Source organism: Tachypleus tridentatus, chromosome 11 (assembly GCF_004210375.1).
Source record: "Tachypleus tridentatus isolate NWPU-2018 chromosome 11, ASM421037v1, whole genome shotgun sequence".
NCBI classification, from domain to species: domain Eukaryota; kingdom Metazoa; phylum Arthropoda; class Merostomata; order Xiphosura; family Limulidae; genus Tachypleus; species Tachypleus tridentatus.
In genome coordinates, this window is record NC_134835.1 from 71,550,770 (window position 1) to 71,572,114 (window position 21,345).

Genomic DNA, 21,345 nt, shown 5'->3' on the forward strand with positions numbered 1-21,345 from the left:
CGGTAGATGTACTGACATCTGTATCTTAAGGAATGATGACATTCATCGCATACATCATACAGACCACGATCTATACTGTGGCCATTTTTGTTGTCGTATCTTCATGTAGTTAGTCCTAACTTCATCCAAATGAATATTCCTTAATGAAGCGGAATTCAGCTGAATGCACGCTCCATGGTCATAATCACTTGCACATGTATGAGATGCTCTAGCACAGGGCTTCTCAAACGTTTTAGACCTACGGAGCTTCACATCAGAAAGAAAAAAAAACTTTCCGGAGTCTTAATAAAAAAATACACTAAAAATAGAAACAATCGATCATTAGCACCAGATAAAGTTTACTTCAAGCTTTTAGAATATAAATTTATTTAAAATATCAGTATTTAAAGAAAAATATTTACTTCTACTTACGTGTTCAAAAATTTCTGCTTGCAAAATTTATATCAATAAAAGTACAGTCTACTTATTCATTTATTTATTAGTAGCTCGGATGGACTTGCTTTTGTTCAATATTAGAAGTTATGGTTGTAGCCTGTAAGCGCAAATTATTTTCAATATTTAGCCTGTTTTTAGATTTGGTCTTTGTAGCTGTGTTTTGCTAACAAAGATATACTGTTGAAAAATGCATCAAAATTTTCAAATCTCTGTTACTTATTTCAGGGTATTCCATGACCATTTGAATCCAAAATTGTGTAATTTCTTCCTGCTGAAATTTTGTTTTTAGTGTGTAATCAGTTGAAATTTCTATAAGCTGTTATTTCTCTTTCAAAGGCAAATCGTTGGTATTTCCAGAGTCAACACAGGGATTTTGAATCCACAGTAATTTTTCTAAATGAGGAGGGAAGTACTCCATATGGTTGTACACAAATCAAATATGTGCTACAAGACTGATACTTTTGCATCTTCACTTAAGGAAGTTTCATTCATAAGTAAAAAAACACCGAGATTTTCGAAACAATCAAGTTCTTCCATAAGTATACATTCACCCCAACGTTTTAGCTTACGTTGAAGTGCTTCTGTTTTTCTCTGAGCTTTGAAATACGTTATCCTGGTACCCTGCATTGTAGCATTCACTTCATTTAGATAGGCAAATAGTCCGAAAGGTAAACCATTTTCTGTATCCAGCATTTCTCGATTAATTTATGTGCAAGTTCAAAATGGCATTCAGATAAAAAAAAACTATCTCTTCACACAATTCGTGAAACCAAGCAAGCACTCTTCCCCGAGAAAGTCATCGGACTTCAGTATGAAGCAGCAAATTTTTATGCAAACTTCCCATATCCTCACATAATAAACTGAAGATCCTTGCATTGAGTGGTCTTTATTTCATAAAATTAACTATTTTTATGGCATCACCCAGTACCTCTTTTAAGTCTTCTGACATTCGTTTCATTGCAAGTGCATAACGATAAAGATAGCAGTGGATATCCGGGTTTTTCTCCTTCATGCGTGCCGCTGAGCCTGAAAATTTTCCAATCACAGCTGCAACCCCATTAGTGCAAATACTTGAGCAAAGCTGCTATTGGATCTCGTTATTCTATAAATAAATCGATCAGTTTAAATATTTCTTCGCCTGTTGTTTGAGTAGGAAAAGGTTTGCAAATTAACATGTCTTCATTAAACCTAGCTTTGTGAATATAGCGAACAAGCAATATCGCATAACCTGTGACATCTGTTGATTCATCCTCTGAAGCGAAAAAGTTGGACTCGCTTTTACTCGCCTTATTAACTCCGATGAGCAATTTGCTGACATAGCTTTGATTCTTCGAAAAACCGAGTTGTCAGAATAAGGCACAAAGTTTCTGTTTTTAAGAAATTTCTCATCAGTCGTGCACTTTACCAAATATTTGCGCATGGTTTTATCAAATCTTCTGCAATTGTGTAAGCTTCACCTGCTTTTAAAATATGGTAACTAACACGATAGGAAACAATACGAGCACCTTTGTTGTCATAATGGACAAACGAACGAAATGCAGCTTTCTTTGTATTTCATTGCAAACACTTTCTTTTGAAATACTCGGAAGTTGGATTTTTTAATTGGTAGTGTTTGGTTTCCAGACGCCGTTTTAACTTTGCTGGATGCAAACTACTGTTACTCAACACTGTTCCACATTCAACGCACAATCCACTAGGTCCATCTTCATTACCTGTCCATGTAAAACCTTATTCAATAAAACTTTCATCATACTTTCTTTTGTTGTTGGCCCGGCATGGCCTAGCGCGTTAAGGTGTGCACTTCGTAATCTGAGAGTCGCGGGTTCGCGCCCGACTCCACAGTTGCGACACTCACTCCTGACTCGTTCCAAACTGATTCGGAAAGCAACGTCAGCACAAGAACTGTTCGTCGGGATCTTCATGAAATGGGTTTCCATGACCGAGCAGCCGCACACAAACCTAAGATCACCATGCACAATGCCAAGCGTCGGCTGGAGTGGTGTAAAGCACACCACCATTGGACTCTGAAGCAGTGGAAACGCGTCCTCCGGAGTGATGAATCACGTTTCACTATCTGGCAGTCTGACAGACCAATCTGGGTTTGGCAGATGCCAGGGGAACACTACCTGTGTGAATGCATGGTGCCAACTGTAAAGTTTTGTGGCGGGGGAATAATGGTATGGGGCTGTTTTTATGGCTTAGGCTGGGCTCTTTAGTTCCAGTGAAGGGAAATCTTAATGCTACAGCATACAATGACATTTTAGAACTGGCTCGGCGTGGCCAAGTGTGTTAAAACGTGCGGGTTTGAGGGTCGCGGGTTCGCATCCCCGTCGCGCCAAACATGTTCGCCCTTTCAGACGTGGGGGCGTTATAATGTTTCGGTCAATCCCACTATTCGTTGGTAAAAAAGTAGCCCAAGAGTTGGCGGTGGGTGGTGATGACTAGCTGCCTTCCTTCTAGTCTTACACTACTAAATTAGGGACGGCTAGCACAGATAGCCCTCGCGAAGCTTTGTGCGAAATTCCAAAAACAAACAAAAAACAAAATCTTTTGTTGTTGCTATTTCACTACTTTTTACGTCATCCTGTGTTTAAGTACTTGCACTCTACGATAACGCCGATGAATTCGTGTTAGGCCTAGGCCTAGAAAGATTTTTACTCGTATCAGATTTATTACAGATATTCAGCTACTTATCCATTATAACGGTGACAACTAATTATTAATTCGTCTTGAAACGTATTGTTATATCTTTGACACTTCAAAAGCATTTTCACGGACACAAAATTGTTTTTCAATGAAAACTTTTTCAAGCACTTAAGTTTTATCATCATACAGTGACACGCTGACCTAAGATGTGTTGCCATAACGAACTCAAAAATAAAGATTTGTGAAAAAAAAGGCTATGGCGCTAGAACAATATTTTTTTAAAGGAAAAAGATAACTTACTATTTTTACATTTTGTTTTGTTTTTTACAATAAAATTTAAACCAAATAACAAAATATTAAGACAGATCTGATGTGCGTCTAGATCTCGAATGAAATAAAATGAAACATGACGTCATGCGGGCGTATGACATAATAGAGCTCACTGGTACCAAGTTTATCTAATTAAACTACAACGAATCTAACCTTAGAATTACCAATTATAATTGTCATAAATATAATTATACTTCATATAAATACACTTTGAAATTGAAACAATTGATACTGCATCTGACTGCTTCACAATATTTCAAATTTGGACAAGTTTCAGCTATGACGTCATATTTCATTTCGTTCGAGATTTAGCCATTAATCCAGATCTGGCTTTTAAAAGACAGTTGGCATCGCTACCCAGAGTTGACCGATGTTTCATACGAAAAATGCTAGGCTATCTTGCATCTTTAATGACGCATGTGATCTTGAGATAGTGCCATATCTACTAGCAACCAGTGATGCCACTGTCGAAGTTAATGGAGTTTGTGTAAACACTTTCACCACAAAAACTTCCCTGAGCTGAATAAAATAGTCTGGCGTTAGGCAAAATAAAATACTGAAAGGCCCAATGCCCAATAAACGTGTTACATTAAAGATATATTTTACTTTTTACTTTTTTGTAAAGCGTATTCTGTTTAAATTTTATAGTTTTAGGAAAAAATTTTAACATTCTAAAATTTCCTCGCGAAGCCCAGCGGCTCCACGGAGCATAGTTTGAAAAACGACGCTCCAGCAGACACGTAACGTCCTGTAATATGACTTCAGGAACTGAAGATTTACAAAAAAATCTTTCACGTGAATAACTAAAGATACTTCATTACCTCTCAACGCTATTACTTTGTATATCAAATGTTGGTGCTAATCTTTCACTATTCTTCATGATGTCCATATCCTATACTAAAGTAAAAAGCTACAAAAACGGTAACGTTAAAACTGTTTCTACCAAATATTAACTTATGAGATTCAGTTGGATAAACGTACATTCATGTGATACGATAAATCATGAGATATTGGAGTTCCATAACAATTAGCTTAAGCAGGTAATTTACAATGTTTAATAAAAACTGTTTTATTTTATATATTACACTATATTACAAATTTTTTACTTTTTCTTGTTCCTGGGTAAAAAGTGTTATTTTCCAATTGCTTAAGCCTAAAGTAAATGGAAAAGATCTATTTTTCTCTTCAAACTTTGCTTTTGTGACCTGGGTAATGAAATTTTCAAATTTATCCATTTTCCAGAACATTCCAGGTAAATTCAGTGCTGAGTAACTGATAGGGAATTTTCTCAAACTTTTCTAGAATTTTCTAGAATGTTGTAGAACTTACAAGAATTTCCTAGAACTTTCCATATTAATATATATATATATACAGGGGCTCACCACTCAACCACTTTAGTTTAGTTCTAGCTGCCTAAATGTACATAGAGACCTATCTGATTTTATCAGAGATGGCATCAAGAAGCTGCAAGCATTTTCCAGACGCATTCTGCTATCTGTGTGGCCAATGTATTAAGACAAGTGCGAAAGAGTACTCTGTGACAGCATCTGCTAAAATGTGTGAAGCCTACAAGGCATATTTGGCCATGTCTGTCGGGGATCAACACAAACCCTGGATACCTCATTTTACCTGCGAGTACTGCAGAAAAACTCTAGAAGGTAACACAAACAATTTTGCTTGCTTGAATAGTAAGATTTTATATCATACAAATGTTAGACCTTTTAAATTTAAATATCCTTTTTTATTTCCAATAGTATAGAAAAAATATCATATATAAAATATTTTGCACGAACCTCTTGCACATTAGTTGTGGATGACATAAGTTTATTCTTCATAATAATAATTTTATTTTGTTCTTTTGCAGGATGATAGAGAGGGGGAAAAGAGAGCCATGAAGTTCGCTATTTGAATAATTTGGCATGATCGCACTGACCACTCAAGCAATTGCTACTTCTGCATGGTGGACCCTTAAAACGTTGGACTGGCAAGAATGTATCTGCTATCATGTATTCGGACCTTCCATCATCCATCGCCCCAGTGCTCTGGGATCCCTGTATGCACTCCGTCAGAGAGAGAAAATAGCCACTTTCAGAGGAGAGCAGCAAATCATAAGAGGAGGTAGATGTTGAAGATCCAAATTACAATTTCAGAGATGCAGTTGGTGAGACAAACCCATACTACACCAACCAAAGAAACCTTGGTCTAAAACAGTCGAATGCCGAGACTATATTTGGGGGTGATGCGTGAAAGTGATTTACATTACAGTCGCAAATCGCAAACAACTACTCACTTCTAAACATTTTCGTATAACTTTAGTATAAATACATGTAAATCTTCATTAATATGTTGTTTTACTCAGACCTTATGTAAATGAAAATGTGCAAATTTTCCCGTTTTTACATATAAAATAGTTAAATTTTTAAATTTCATTATCCGGGTCACAAAAGCAATGTTTGAAGAGAATATTGGCAATTTTCTGTACTTTTACAACATAAGCAATTAAGAAATAACACATACTATCCAGGAACCAAATTTGTGTTACATAGTGTCATAGAAGCTGAGATATATATCCTTTGTCCACTGTGTGTGTATTATGTTTTAGTAAATTTAATAAAGGTTTTTGTGTATATAAGAATATAGCACTATATATTTAGGTAGTTTGTTTTTATGAAGTTGAGAGCAAGGCTGAAAAATGGACTATCTGTGCAATGCCCACTCTTGGTATCAACACGCAATTTCTAGCGTTGAACGTCCGCAGCCACACCCTTGTGTCACTAGGTGCGTGAATGTAATTAACGTTAACTTGCTTCAAAATAAATAAAAACTCAAATGAAGCAATAATGGAGAGTAAATATGATTGTGAGCCTACCATTAACATGCCCCTTGTTCCAAACTATCGTCCTACAAAGTTTGAATGAGATTGGCCCAGCTACCTAAGAGGTAGTTAGATAACAGACAGACAAACAGCCACACAGATTTTTTGCTTTTCATAAAGAGATTATATATATTTCAATTATTCTTTAATTATTTGTTTATTTATTTTATTATATAGACTGGTGCAGCAAAATGGCACTAACATAGTTTTGTACATAGTACTCGAAATTTCATTTCTATTTGAAGTTAAATTTTGTAAACATAATATCTCCATTTTCATAACAAAACACTTTTCTAGTCTTGAACAATTCGCTATCCATTTAATTGCAAAATATTCAATCAGTAAATGCAAAATGTGAGTCTATAAATCGAGTTGGTTTAAACTGGACAAAGATTTCGTCTTAGTCTGCTCTAACCTTTCATCTCTCCTCAATAAATAAGCCAAAAATTAATTTGATTACACGGATTCATATTTAATTTTTGTACGTAATTTGCAAAATTGAATAAGTAATCTTATTTTTATAGTTAATACTTGTTACACAGTTAACTGTCACAATTGCTTCAAGAGCTTTAAATAATTGCCTCTTTTTTTCGTTAAAGCTCACACAGGCAGCTTCAATTACTTTAAAACACAATTTAACAAGACAAATTTTCCTTCTCTACTTTGTTATTACAATACATTCTATTACAATTCCACTTTATGCTCTTTATAGCTAAACTCATAGTCATGCAGACTAGATCTTTCTAATTTTCAATCTAAATTTTCTGCGTGTATTGATACACCTACAAATATATAGAACGCTCCAAACACTTCTGGACATTATGATGTAACAACGCCTAATTAAATAAACAACAAAAACTAAGAAAGGTGCAGTAACATAACGCAATAGTGTAACAATCGCTAATTCGCAACAACTGAGCCATACAACCTATGATTCATAATCATTTACTTAAAAAAATTGCGATAAACTGTCGCTTCTAAAAATAACTATATTTAACCCGCGAAATATGAAAACTATCTAATTTACAACACTCGCATCAAACTTATACTGAACCAGTCGTGTATATCTAATATTAACATTTTTAGATTGGTGCTTGTTTGTTTTGAATTTCGCACAAAGCTACTCGAGGGCTATTTGTGCTAGCCGTCCCTAATTTAGCAGTGTAAGACTAGAGGGAAAGCAGCCAGTCATCACCACCCACCGCCAACTCTTGAGCTACTCTTTTACCAACGAATAGTGGGATTGACCATCACATTATAACGCCCCCACGACTGAAAAGGCGAGCATGTTTGGTACGACAGGGATGCGAACCAGAGACCCTCAGATTAGGAGTCGCACGCCTTAACACGCTTGGCCATGCCAGGCCAATCAGATTGGTGCAAATATCATATTATTTTAATGATATTTTTCTCTTGTTTTATATTTTACATGAAAAGATGGAACCTGAGTTGTTAATATATAACATATATGTTTGAAAATAAATTATTTTATCAAATGTTATGTGGGTAGATGAAATTTAAATATTGAAAATGTCAAACAAAGATAGCCTATTGTGTACCTTTACGCTTAACTTCAAACAAACAATTCTAGCTTAAACTTCTAACCGACTTAAACATCGTTCAGTTAGATTTTAACTGTAAAAGGAAATACTATCTATTTAAACCACGATACTTATAAATAAAGCAATTTGTTCAGTGGAGTCGAACTGCAAACTCCATCCTTACATAGTCTGAGTTTTAAATCAATATCATTAAATTCTTGAAAATAATTTTCTGCGTTACTGTAGCTAGTTTCAGCGTTAAGACTTTTTATCTAGAATAATACATCTCTTCCAACCATTCTCTCTATTTTTAGCTTTCGCCTTCCTCGAGTCTCATTGCCTAGTCAGTAATAACTGTTAGAGTTTAGGGCTGCTGTAATTCATGTCTCTACCTGACAGCCGAAAACTGATGGCTGCAGCTACACTGAGCCATCAGATTTTTTAACTTGTACAGGAAGAATAATGAGATGATTTCAAGTGCTAATCAAGGTAATAACGCTTCGAAGAAAATTCATGATGCCAGATTAATCAGTAGTTTATATAGATACGTTTTGTAAAGTATGTGAAAAATAAACATTTATTTCGCAAGCAACTCAATTATGATTACAATATGCTTTCTCGTACAACATTTATAACTTAATAAACGTATCTATTTCTCTTCGGATACTGTAATAAAGGTCATATAGTACATTCAATAAGCTAGTTCATGTAGCTCTCATGAAAACGTAATTGAAAATTTGCCACTGAATGTGTGAATGAGTAGCTATCAGTAGCATTGTTAAGCAAGTAGATTCGTGAGTCAGAAATAGTGATCTGAAGATGAACAACACAACTACATAAATGGCGAACAATAAAATATTTATTGAACGTTTTGAAATACACACGTTTCGGTTTCAACAAGTTCCAACAACAGACGCAGAAAAAATAGTTATTTATAAGTGATATAAAATGAACAATTAATTGAAATGTCTGTTCTTCAATAATAAAGTATCAAGCCAGTAAATGAACATTGATTTATATATTTTCTTAAGTTTGCTCGATTTTCTTTTCATTGATTACATGTCGGTACATTACTCAAATTATTTATCACAGGTCTTTGTCCAAGTTCATTTGGTCCGGCATGACCAAGTGTGTTAAGGCGTTCGTCTCGTAATCCGAGGGTCGCAGGATCGAATCCCGGTCGCACCAAACTGCTCGCCCTTTCAGCCGTGGGGGCGTTTTAATGTGACGGTCAATCCCACTATTCGTTGGTAAAAGAGTAGCCCAAGAGTTGGCGGTGGGGTGGTGATGACTAGCTGCCTTCCCTCTAGTCTTACACTGCTAAATTAGGGACGGCTAGCGCAGATAGCCCTCGAGTAGCTTTGCGCAAAATTCGAAACAAACAAACCAAGTTCATTTATTGGTTTTATTCTTGTTTTGTCCCTCGGTTTCACGTTCGTTCCTCTTGGTGGATATTTCACAGATAGTCCATTAATGATAAACAAATAATACACTTATTTCAGAGTGTTTTTTATCTCCTGAAGATAGAATGTTTCTTTTCCGAAACATTCGATAAATACCTTATTATTCGTCACTTTTGTGGTTATACCCATAGCAACAGTGTAGCATAGGTGTTCTACAACCGTAGGACGCCCTCTACATGGTATCACGGAGCAGTTGAAAAGAGGCAACAAATAAATCTCTTTCAAGTTGTTGTTTTACTAAACACAAATATATGCAAAGACCGTGTTAATCTTCTAAACCTCTTCAACGCCGTGTAATATTACAGAGAAAGCATTTTGTTTCAGTTGGGTTACCGAATAGGAAACGCAAAAATTGTGTACAAGTTTAGTTGTTTTGTGTTTTGGGTTTGTTTGTTTGTTTGTTTTGGAATTTCGCACAAAGCTACTCGAGGGCTATCTGTGCTAGCCGTCCCTAATTTAGCAGTGTAAGACTAGAGGGAAGGCAGCTAGTCATCACCACCCACCGCCAACTCTTGGGCTACTCTTTTACCAACGAAAAGTGGGATTGACCCTCACGTTATAACGCCCCCCACGGCTGGGAGGGCGAGCATGTTTAGCGCGACGCGGGCTTGTGTTTTGGGCTTGTTTCTTTCTTTCTTTTTTGCTCATGGTATTAAGATAGCAGAATAGAAACACCAACATCTACTTTTTTAGTAGCGCAATAGGAAGAATGATAATTTTAACGTGTGTGATACATATTTAAGTTTGTTTAAGTAAATTACATTGTATAAAGTGATAAGTGTCTGTGAACGATATTAGGGAACACGCACTGAGCCATTATATAATTTACATTTATAAATATTAGTTTACAGTTAAGCGCAACGTTACAAAATAGGCTATTTCTGTTATTATCACCCCAGGTATCGAGATCTGGTTCTTAGCGTGGTAAGCCATCCAACTTAACACTGTGCATCTAGAGGCATTTATATAAAAAAATTGTAATGACCGTGTGTCACTCTCTCAGCAACGGCCCGGCATGACCAAGTGTGTTAAGGCGTTCGACTCGTAATCCGGGGTGGCGGATTCGAATCCCGGTCGCACCAAACATGCTCGCCACCCTTCAGCCGTGGGGGCATTATAATGTTACGGTGAATCCCACTATTCGTTGGTAAAAGAGTAGTCCAAGAGAAAAGCGAAAACGAAACTCTCAACAACGACAGAGGTGGAACAGATAGAAAAGTTGAGCTCTGACTGTATTTGTCTTGGTCTGAAGTGTTGCAGAGCGCCATCTCAAAGAAAGTTTTGTGTTGGAAGAAAAATAATAATTTTAAGAGAACTGACTTCAAAGTTCTGCCAACTGTAAGAAAGAGGAGTGTGATTAGCCTAAGTTCGTGTTCAAGTTGCATTAATTACTTCACGCGCTGGCGGATGCAACGGAATGTTTCCAGCTAAGTATCAGGTCATCATTTACATCCGAAATATCAATATATCTTGAAACACGTGTATTCTGAAATTTTGTTTTCAACTTGGGATCATTCTGCTAGTTTTTACTTGTAGTTTTATGTGGATGATGCTTTTCTTTCCTTATATTCACTTCTTCGCCAGCAATAAGTGGATTAGTCCTCTGTTTCTGTTTCACTGAAGCATAAACATTGGTATTAAGACTAGCACATCACCCGTTACTGCAATTAGCTTTGTACTACTGCCCACAATGATTGCTCGTGAACATTAGTGTAATATTAATAAAATTATTATATCATATTGGATAACATTAGTAAAACTTTCTTCTTGTTAATAAAAATTTACATGAGTGCAACAAATAATTACATGTAATTTAGAAGAATAATGGTAATTTTTTTAATGTTGTATTAATTTAAGAATAATCTTCAGTACTTAGAGGTCTGTAAGCAGTAACACATTTGTAAGTAACTATAAGAAAATAAGAATATTTTAACGTGTTTTTCTTCTTTATTAATAGAATATATTGGGAGTTATCACCGTGCATGGCTAAATTGCTTTGAAAATAAATTCTGGTTTATAGCATTCAGGCTATGTGTATGTGTTTATTATTTCCAGATATAACAATTTAAACAGATATGTCCAGGTTAAATAGCAGTTATGTAGGTGTTCTATTCAAAATTTAATATTTCTATCTAAACGGAACTTATGAACCATTAGTAAACTTCGGCTTTATTGGCACAAGCGGATGAAAATGATGGCATATTCTTTCTAGAAGGGATAGCAGTCCATAGCAAGTTATCCTTGACCTGACAACCGGTACTCATGATACTTGTTTGTTTGTTTTTGAATTTCGCGCAAAGCTACATGAGAACTATCTGCTCTAGCAGTCCCTAATTTAGCAGTGTAAGAACAGAGGGAGGGCAGCTAGTCATCACTACCCACCGCCACCTCTTAGGCTACTCTTTTACCAACGAATAGTGGGATTAACCATAACATTATAACACCCCCACGGCTGAAAGAGTGAGCATGTTTGGCGTGACAGCGATTCGAACCCGCGACCATCGGATTACTAGTCGATTGCCTTGACCACCTGGCCATGCCGGGCTTCTTGATACTGCTTAATAGACTGAAATATTTAGAATTAAGTGTTTTGCTTAAGGACACAACAGCCCAGCAAGTCGTTATCCAGCCTGGAACTTGCAACCATCCAATTAGGAATAACAAAAATATATTTTCCTGTTCACACGAAAGTTTTTGGTTTTCATGTAATTAAAACTAATTAGCTTGTTTTGCCGTTATTATTTCAAAATCCCGTCGCGCCAAACATGCTCGCCCTTTCAGCTGTGGGGGCGTTATAATGTGACGGTCAATCCTACTATTCTTTGGTAAAAGAGTAGCCCAAGAATTGGCGGTGGGTGGTGATGACTAACTGCCTTCCCTCTAGTCTTACACTGCTAAATTAGGGACGGCTAGCACAGATATCCCTCGAGTAGCTTTGTGCGAAATTCAAACCACACACATTATTGCAAAAACAAAAATAGTCTTAAAGATACGAGGGTAGCAGAAGTTAGCCAGCGTAAGCGTAGTCACTCTGTTTTACTTTTACTTCGATCCAAAACATGGAATTATTGAACCCACGAGATAGTTTGAAGTAAGAAATAGAAGAAAAACATAAACAGTTGAAGGATTTATTTTTTCCAATCGACCGACTTCTAATCTTTCTTAATACAAATATGTTGTACACAACCTAATTAGCTACACAAGATTATTTGTTTCTATATAATTAAACACAAAGCTACACAACTGTCTATCTGTGCTTTTACCACCATGGGTATCGAAACCCAGTTTCTAGCGTTATAAGTCCATAGACGTACCAATGTACCACTAGGAAGCAGCTACCTAACTACTTGCAGCTTATGAAAAACATATGGTGGTTGAGCTTACATTAAATTTTCGTGTTACAGTGATAACAAGAAATACAACATTTTAACATGTTAGCACACAACTAAATCATCGTTTCAAAATAATATAATTTCTGTTAGTGGGCAATGTAATATATGTTCTTATACCCGACTTTATAGAAGTAATGCAACTACTAATTTAAGTCTGATCACTTTATAGGGACAAATTTCTTTGCTACAACATAATCACTTAATTTGTAATGGGGTATACGTTAACGCTACGGTAATCTTTGTTACACCGCAACAACTTTACGAAAAATTCTTGTTTAACTAACACTGCTAACGTAACTATATTCATTCTTCAAAGAAACTTTTTACAAATTATCTGCATTTGTCTAAAACACCTTTAGTATCTGGTAACTTTGCAGAGGGAGCGAAAAAACAGTTGAAAACATGACACCCCTTAGATCCTAAGAGAGATGAGTCAGGGAAAAAAAAATCAATGTCAGATTCGTGTTAGGCAACACTCAAAAGCTGTTCTAATATCCCTATCGTTCCCCCCAGTGGCTCAGCGGTATGTCTGCGGACTTACAACGCTATAAACCAGGTTTCGATACCCGTAGTGGGCAGAGCACAAATAGCCCATTGAGTAGCTTTGTGCTTAATTCAAAACAACAATACCCCTATCATGCTTAGGTTATCTTACCATACTTAGGTTATCTTACCATGCTTAGGTTATCTTATCATACTTAGGTTACCTTATCGTACTTAGGTTATCTTACATGCGCATTTTATTCGTGCATTATAGTCCCTTATTAGATAAGGACACACTCGTACCATCAGGAGTCAATATGCTAGATTTTGTTAAGCTAAATACAAAATTTTAAAAGTTCTCGGATAACCAAACAAATAAATTATCACTTAATACGAATTAATACAGGATAATAAGGGTTATGTGGTTTCTTTTATATAACATCACAGTGTTGTATTCAAATGATGGTTACTTAGCGATTATAAACACAATTCCCCACGCTGGAAACATTTTCAGATGACTATAAAATTTATTACATATTATCTCTGTTTACTGTTTCTCTATATTCTGACGTTAATTTTACACTTAATGAAAATCGTTTTACTACAGATTAAAGAAGTATACTTTATAAAATCAGCGTATTAACTGATAACAAATAAAATAACCTGAGATCGCCTTTCTTCATCGAAGATAATTAACACGTTAAGCTCGCACTTCCTTCTCTTTGTCTCCGAGAAACCCAATCACACTTGCTAAAAATAAATTACGTAACTATTATTGTAATATCTTTAAACCAAGAAAATTAAACTTTGAGCTTATAATGGAAATTTAGCTGTTATAAAAGGAAGTATTCGAGCTGAAAATGAATAATTATACAGTAAGTAAAACGTTTGTTCGCGGTTCTAACATTAGTGGAGATGGTCTAGCTCGTAATGTTTATCAAGGTACTCTATATATTAAAGCTCAAAACGTATTGCTTTGTTTGAATTATTAGAATCAAATGTATTTGCATTATCTTTGCATACTGCTATAACTTATTTTAAGACAATACATATAATTAATAATAATTTCGAATATTGTCCCAATTTAAGTAAACCAGACCAAACTACAACTTGGAATTTATTACATTTGTTTACCAGTTATTTCTGCTCATGTGACACACTTGTTTGTTTCTGTTTTAATGACATAGTACGCTCGTTTGAGGATTATAATACAGAATCTTAAAATGTTTCTACACAATTACATATATTGATTAAATTTACTAATTTTTTTACCCCATAAAATACATGTTTTATACGTTATTGTAGTTATAAATAACATATAAAAATAAACACCATTGGTAAATAGTATCAAATTTATGTATTTCTTAATACTATAGACTACGTTTGAATAATACAAATCGTGCGTTATCTAACAATAACCTACTCTTTAACAAAATACCTGTGGTGATGCAGCACATATAAATCATTGTGTAACTTTGCGCTTAACTACAAACAATACATATAGAATTTAATAACTATCCTAAATCAATTCTGAAAGCTGTTAAAAGACAAACTCACACCCTTAAATTTGTCAATTATCAGTGCACCAGTAAGGCCCTTAAAATTTCAATTATCAACGCAATGGTAGATATATTCGTCGTATAATCCTAGTGCTGTCTTCTTTTTTTAAGATAATGTCTATCAGTCTATAAATGATGACTTCAAAAAATCGTAGACACTTTTTAAATAGAATAAGTTATACTAATAAATTTTATTTAAGAACCTATAAATTCTAATAGCAGCGAAATCATTTGACATTTTGATTATGTCAAGGCGTATATACCGTTTTAATAGACAACTATGTCAGCCGATAAATACCTATGATGATGGTAATCACGACTCAGATCTTATAATTTGAACTTCCAACATTATTGAGCGAAATAATTCTTGTTTTATTTTGAAATAGTTCTCTCACGTATGAATAATGCCAAAACAAAAAGGTTAAAACAAGCAGATATTAAATTGGACCCTGTTACAAGTTAATGCCACTGGTTTAAAGTGACTATAGAGGAGAATAAATTAGTGTTCTGCAGCAAGTGTCTTCATTCGTTGTTCAGTAGATAGTCTATCATATTAAGTAGTTACCGAGTTTCTACGTTAACGTCTTTCTTTGGGATCAATTGATGCAAAACAAACCAATGAACGTCTTAATAATCCACTCCTATAAAACAAGTAATATATTCGGAACTAACTTATTAAAAAAAACACTGAATATCTATGTAACAAAACGATAAGAAAAGGGAAACAAGGAACATCTTCGAAGCCTACTGATACAAAAATATAACACCTTAAGAACATACTGATATGAAAAGTATAACACCTTAAGAACATATTCATATGAAATATATAACACCTTAAGAATATACTGATATGAAATATATAACACCTTAAGATTATACTGATATGACAAACATATTCAGTGGATACTGACATAAAACAAATATTTGTTTCGTTGAGTTTTGTGCAAAGGTATTCGAGAGTTTTGTGCACCAGCCGTCCCTAATTTTGAATTGATAAATTAGAGGGAATGCAGACAGTCAACAACACTCAATACTAATTCATGAGCTACACCAATCAAATTGTGAAATTTGACCGTAATGTTATAAAGCAATTAAAGTTCCAATGCGCAAGATACGATTTTTTTTATATTTCGCGAGAACAAAGTGCGAACCACGAAACTTCAAATCCACATTCCACTGTACCTTAGTGGTAGACCCGATATGGCCAGGTGGTTTGGATGCTCGACTCATAATCTAAGGTTCATAGGTTCGAATAATCATTACGCCAAATATGCTCGCCGTGAGGGTGTTATAACGCGAAGGTCAATCCCACTAAAAGATATGTCTTCCCTCTAGTCTTATACTGTTAAATTAGGGACGGTTAGCGTAAATAGTTTTATGTCATCGCCACTCACCGCCAACTCTTAGCTTACTTTTTTTACCAATGAATAGTAAGATTGACCATCACATTATTATAACGCCTCCATGGCTGAAAGGGCTAGCGTGTTTCGTGGGACAAGGATTCGTACCTGTGACCCACAAATAGCAATTCGAACGTCCTAACTGCCTGGCTATGTTAGACCCCGACGTGTTCATCATTTATTAAACATGTTTTTCTAAGTTGTTTGTGTACTGTTACGTATTTTCTATTACATATTTATTTTGATATTGATGTTTGTTTTAATCAAATATGTATTTAAAAATGTGTGTAACTTACACTGTTAAGTGTGTATTACTAAAATATCGCCTATTCTCTAAATTTGTAGAAGATTCTCAAGCGTAAGAATCAACAAAGTACGATGTGTATATGAAATATGATTGTCAGTATTATCACCAATTTAAATAAGAAGAGCCTTGCCTAATTATTATAAAAAGTGATCATCGCAACGCGAAGACAGTTTTGTATTGTTGGTTTGCTACAGTTAGCGTACTATAAACCTCGGAAGCTATAACTGTGATATATGCATATCAATCGGGGAACTACAAATATTTAACCAAAAACGTTTATATATTTCAAACATTATAGACCATTTAACTTCAGACGTTGATATTTCTACAAGGGCATTAAATATCTTTCTCGGTGAAAAGTCAGCTTGTAAACGGAGTGATACCAGCAAAGAATAGAACTAGCTAGTCACTAAGTGAACTGCAGTAATATCACTTCAAACTAATCGCTTATCGTGTACCGTCGATAAAATATTCAGTTCCAGACCAGATGAAAGAGTCAGTCTTGGTTGTATGTTTGCAAAACTTTTATATATTTAAATTATTATTTGTAATAACCGTTATTATAAACCATATTACTCTTTGTATATTAAAATATATTTATGTTAAGAAAGAAAATTGTGTGTCTCAATCTTGTTGGTAAATATTATAAACGTGATACGTATCGACATTTAATTAATTTCTAAATTTGAATTACAAGTTAACTCGGGTTCAGGCCATTTGAACTCGTAATATGTAGCATAACACTCTGTAACAAAATGTTTATTTCTTCTTGTTCCTGGGCAAAAAGTGTTGTTTCCCAATTGTTTATGCCTAAAGTATATGGAAAAGACCTATTTTTCTCTTCAAAATTTGCTTTTGTGATCTGTGTAATGAAATTTTCAAATTTACTCATTTTCCAGAACATTTCAGATAGATTCAGTGCTGAGTAGCTGATAGAGAATTGTCTCAAACTCAGAAGAATTTTCTAAAACTTTCCATAATAAGATATATACAGGGGCTCACCACTCAACCACTTCAGTTAAGTTCTAGCTGCCTAAGTGTAAATAGAGACCTGTCTGATTTTATCAGAGATGGCATCAAGAAGCTGCAAGCATTCTTCAGACCCATTCTGCTATCTATGTGGCCAATGTATCAAGACAAGTACGAAAGAGTACTTTGTGACAGCATCTGCTAAAATGTGTGAAGTCTACAAGATATATTTCGCCATGCCTGTCGGGATCAAGACAAACCCTTAACATCTCATTTTTCCTGCGAACACTGCAGAAAAACTCTAGAAGGTAACACGGACAATTTTTGCCTGCTTGAATAGAAAGATTTTATATTATGCAAATTTTACCCTTTTAAAATTTAAATATGTTTTTTATTTCCAATAGTATAGAAAAAATATCATATATAAAATATTTTGCATGAACCTCTTGCATATTAGTTGAGGATGACATAAATTTATTCTTCATAATAACAATTTTATTTTGTTATTTTGCAGGGTGGTACAGAGGGGAAAGAGAGCCATGAAGTTCGCTATTCCAAGAATTTGGTGTAAACCCTCTGACCACTCAAGCGATTGCTACTTCTGCGTGGTGGACTCTTTCAAACGTCGGGCTGGCAAGAATGCATTTGCTATCATGTATCCGGCCTTTCCACCATCCATCGCCCCAGTGCCACACTGCCCTGAGCTCCCTGTATTCACTCCGCCAGAGAGAAAGCAGCCATCTCGAAAAACTACTCACTTATAAACATTTTTGTTCTTTTATGTATAACTTTAGTATAAATACATGCAAATCTTGATTCATATGTTATTTTATTCAGTCCTTATGCAAATGAAAATGTGCAAATTTTCCCGTTTTTTACATATAAAATAGGTAAATTTCTAAATTTCATTATTCAGGTCACAACAGCAAAGTTTGAAGGGAATAATGGCCATTGTCTGTACTTTTACAACATAAGCAATTAAGAAATAATAATACTATCCAGGAATAAAATTTGTGTTGCACAGTGTAATAAATTGGAGACTCGTTCAAGATAAATTGTAATACGTGGCAGTATCAAATCACTTTTGTGTTGAAGACTGTTGGTTACAACTAAGGTCCCAAATAACATACGATCTGTAAATAGCAATGCCACCATTACTGTGATTAATAATACTAAATGACGACATAGTCTCAAGTGTATTTTACCTATAAATATGATATTTCATCAAGATTTGTATCGTAATATGTAAAAACAAATTTTTTTCATAATTTGAATCAACGTGTGGATCCTATAAATAGCGTTTGTTTGTTTAAGATTTTTTGTGCAAAATTATACAAGGTATATTTGCATTTCCTCACATCAATCCTAGAGAAAGGTAACCAGTTAAAAAAGCGCCGACTGTCAACACATGGGATACTTTTACCTTGTCTAATAGAATAATTTAGCAGACACTTTTACAGAACACTCACAACTTTAAATCTAAACCACGCTCAATCCTCGAAGATGATGAACGACCTTGTAGGTTGGTTATTTAATGTTAAATTAACAAACAGGAAGATTCTTTGCGAAATGCTTCTTTGAAGTCAAGAACAAGGTGCACAATGGAATATTTGTGCTTTGCCCGGATTTTTGCTTTGAGTAATGAATGGTTAGTTGTTCAATTTGAGAAGGTTTTCAATAACTGTGCAAATAAGTATTTCAATTTGAGTAGATCAGTAACAACATTATAACAAAACAGTTCATATTTAACAAGTCATTATTAACTAAGCTTTTAAACCAAAAGAGAAATTTTAAAAATCAAAAGTAAAATATAACTGCTAATTATATCTTTAGATGTAATAGTTAAATTACAGATTTCAATAAAGACACTGCAGTCATTTTTATCACGTATTTTTATTACTTATCTTGAGACCATTCTTTACCACAATTAATTTTATAAATTAATTTTCCGTCCACTTTTAACCACATATCATAATACATATTTCTAATTGAATGTTTCCTGTATTTTTAATGTTTGAAACGTGTTCAATTGAAAGAAAAGTTGTAATATGTTTTTAGAACTAATTCATCTCAGAGAGCAAGACTTATGAAGCTGAATACGTTTGTAAGAACGTTTTTTGTTGGTTTGTTTTTCTTAATTTCGCACAAAGCTACACGAGTACTATCTGCGCTAGCCGTCCCTAATTTAGCAGTGTAAGACTAGAGGGAAGGCAGCTAATCATCACCACCCACTGCCAACTCTTGAGCTACTCTTTTACCAACGAAGAGTTGGATTGACCGTCACATTACAATGCCCCCACTGCTGAAAGGGCGAGCATGTTTAGTAAAACGGGGATGTGAACCCACGACTCTCAGATTACGAGTCGAACGCCTTAACCCACCTGGCCATGCCGGGCCCGTTTGTAAAAAACTCACAACTTCATTTACAAAGAGAGCCTCCGTTGTGAGTCTTAAAACTTGTAATGCTAAAACACAGGTTTTGATATTCGTAGTTAGCACAACACAGATAGACCATAGTGTAGCTCTGTGCTTAACAGTAAACACAAAGAGAATCCTAACAAAAACTAAGACCCTTACTAGCTAATTTTAGAGAAAGATAAAATAAATATTGTTTATTTACGCTTGACAGTCTTAATGGAAACTGTCTGAGAGTTATGAACACAAAAGTAAAAATAGGACTATATTTAATTAACATTTTAATTCTATAACTATGAGCAGTAAAAATGACTCCTGAATGATCCAAATATTGAAAACAGTATTAATGTCTAAATCTGACATACGAAAGGATGCAATATTCTTACATATAGTATTCACCTTCCTACAGCGAGAATTAATAGCATTGGAAACTCAACTGAATTTAGGATTTTACTTGTCTGTATAATTTCATTACTTTCTTTTGATGTACTCCAGTTATGAAATGGTTTTATCTCTACTTTCTGTAGCTTTGTTGCAGTACTACTGAACTTTGTCGAGGGCGACATGATCAGTAGGCAACAAACTGAAAGAATCTGTAGCCACAAGATTGTCAGTTGTATTGCACAATATAGCTACAAGTATAATCAATGCGATTACTGAAATGGAATAAAGTTCACTTTCGAAGGCAGGAGAAAAGTTGAATTAGGAAGTTTTCCTAAGCCGCTAGTCCATCCAGTAAATGACTTCGCTGCGTTGTCATTGTCTTCTGTGTTTCTGTATCTCATAAAAATAAAAACTATTATGTCATTTATTCTGAAAGGAATCATCATGGCTGACAGGCTATCCTATCAGTATGGACAAAATTCTGAATTTATGCAACAGTGAGCAAAGTTGCAAGGTACTTTGATAATAATAGTTACGTTTATAGTCGTCACAACGGTGTGACTAGTGATGACTGGCACCAGCGAACCTACTGTTACTAGTATTGTTAAAAGAATTGCTTCTGTATATGATACGAGCAATTTTCACATGTTAACGTAATGTCTAAAGCTGGCCTACTGATCAATTATAAATCAGGGTCGATCAGTTCTTTCTTCATAAAAGAACGATTTGTGACTTAGTATATAAATTATATCTCATATTTATGAACGTGATCCTTTCTGCAACTACAGAAATCATAATTAATAAAGAAATCGAATAGCTAATACTAAAGCGAAATACAATCACCTTCAATGCTCCCAAGTACAAGTTCGTCAGCTTCTTGTAAATAATGTCAAATATACATCTTGTATTTTAGTTTGTATACCACATTTCAAAACCTCTCTTCTGTATTCGTGATTAAATATTTTCTGATTTTATGCCACTTTTTAAATTTATAAGTAAGTTATTATCCAAATACAAATACACTTCAAATATATAGGTTGGATAATTGCACTGGACTTTTGTTTGTACCACGACTTGTGTTTATTTGTAAAGTTGTACTAAACTGAGTTATAAAGATGCTTGTTTTGGGGATATGTTATAATGGAT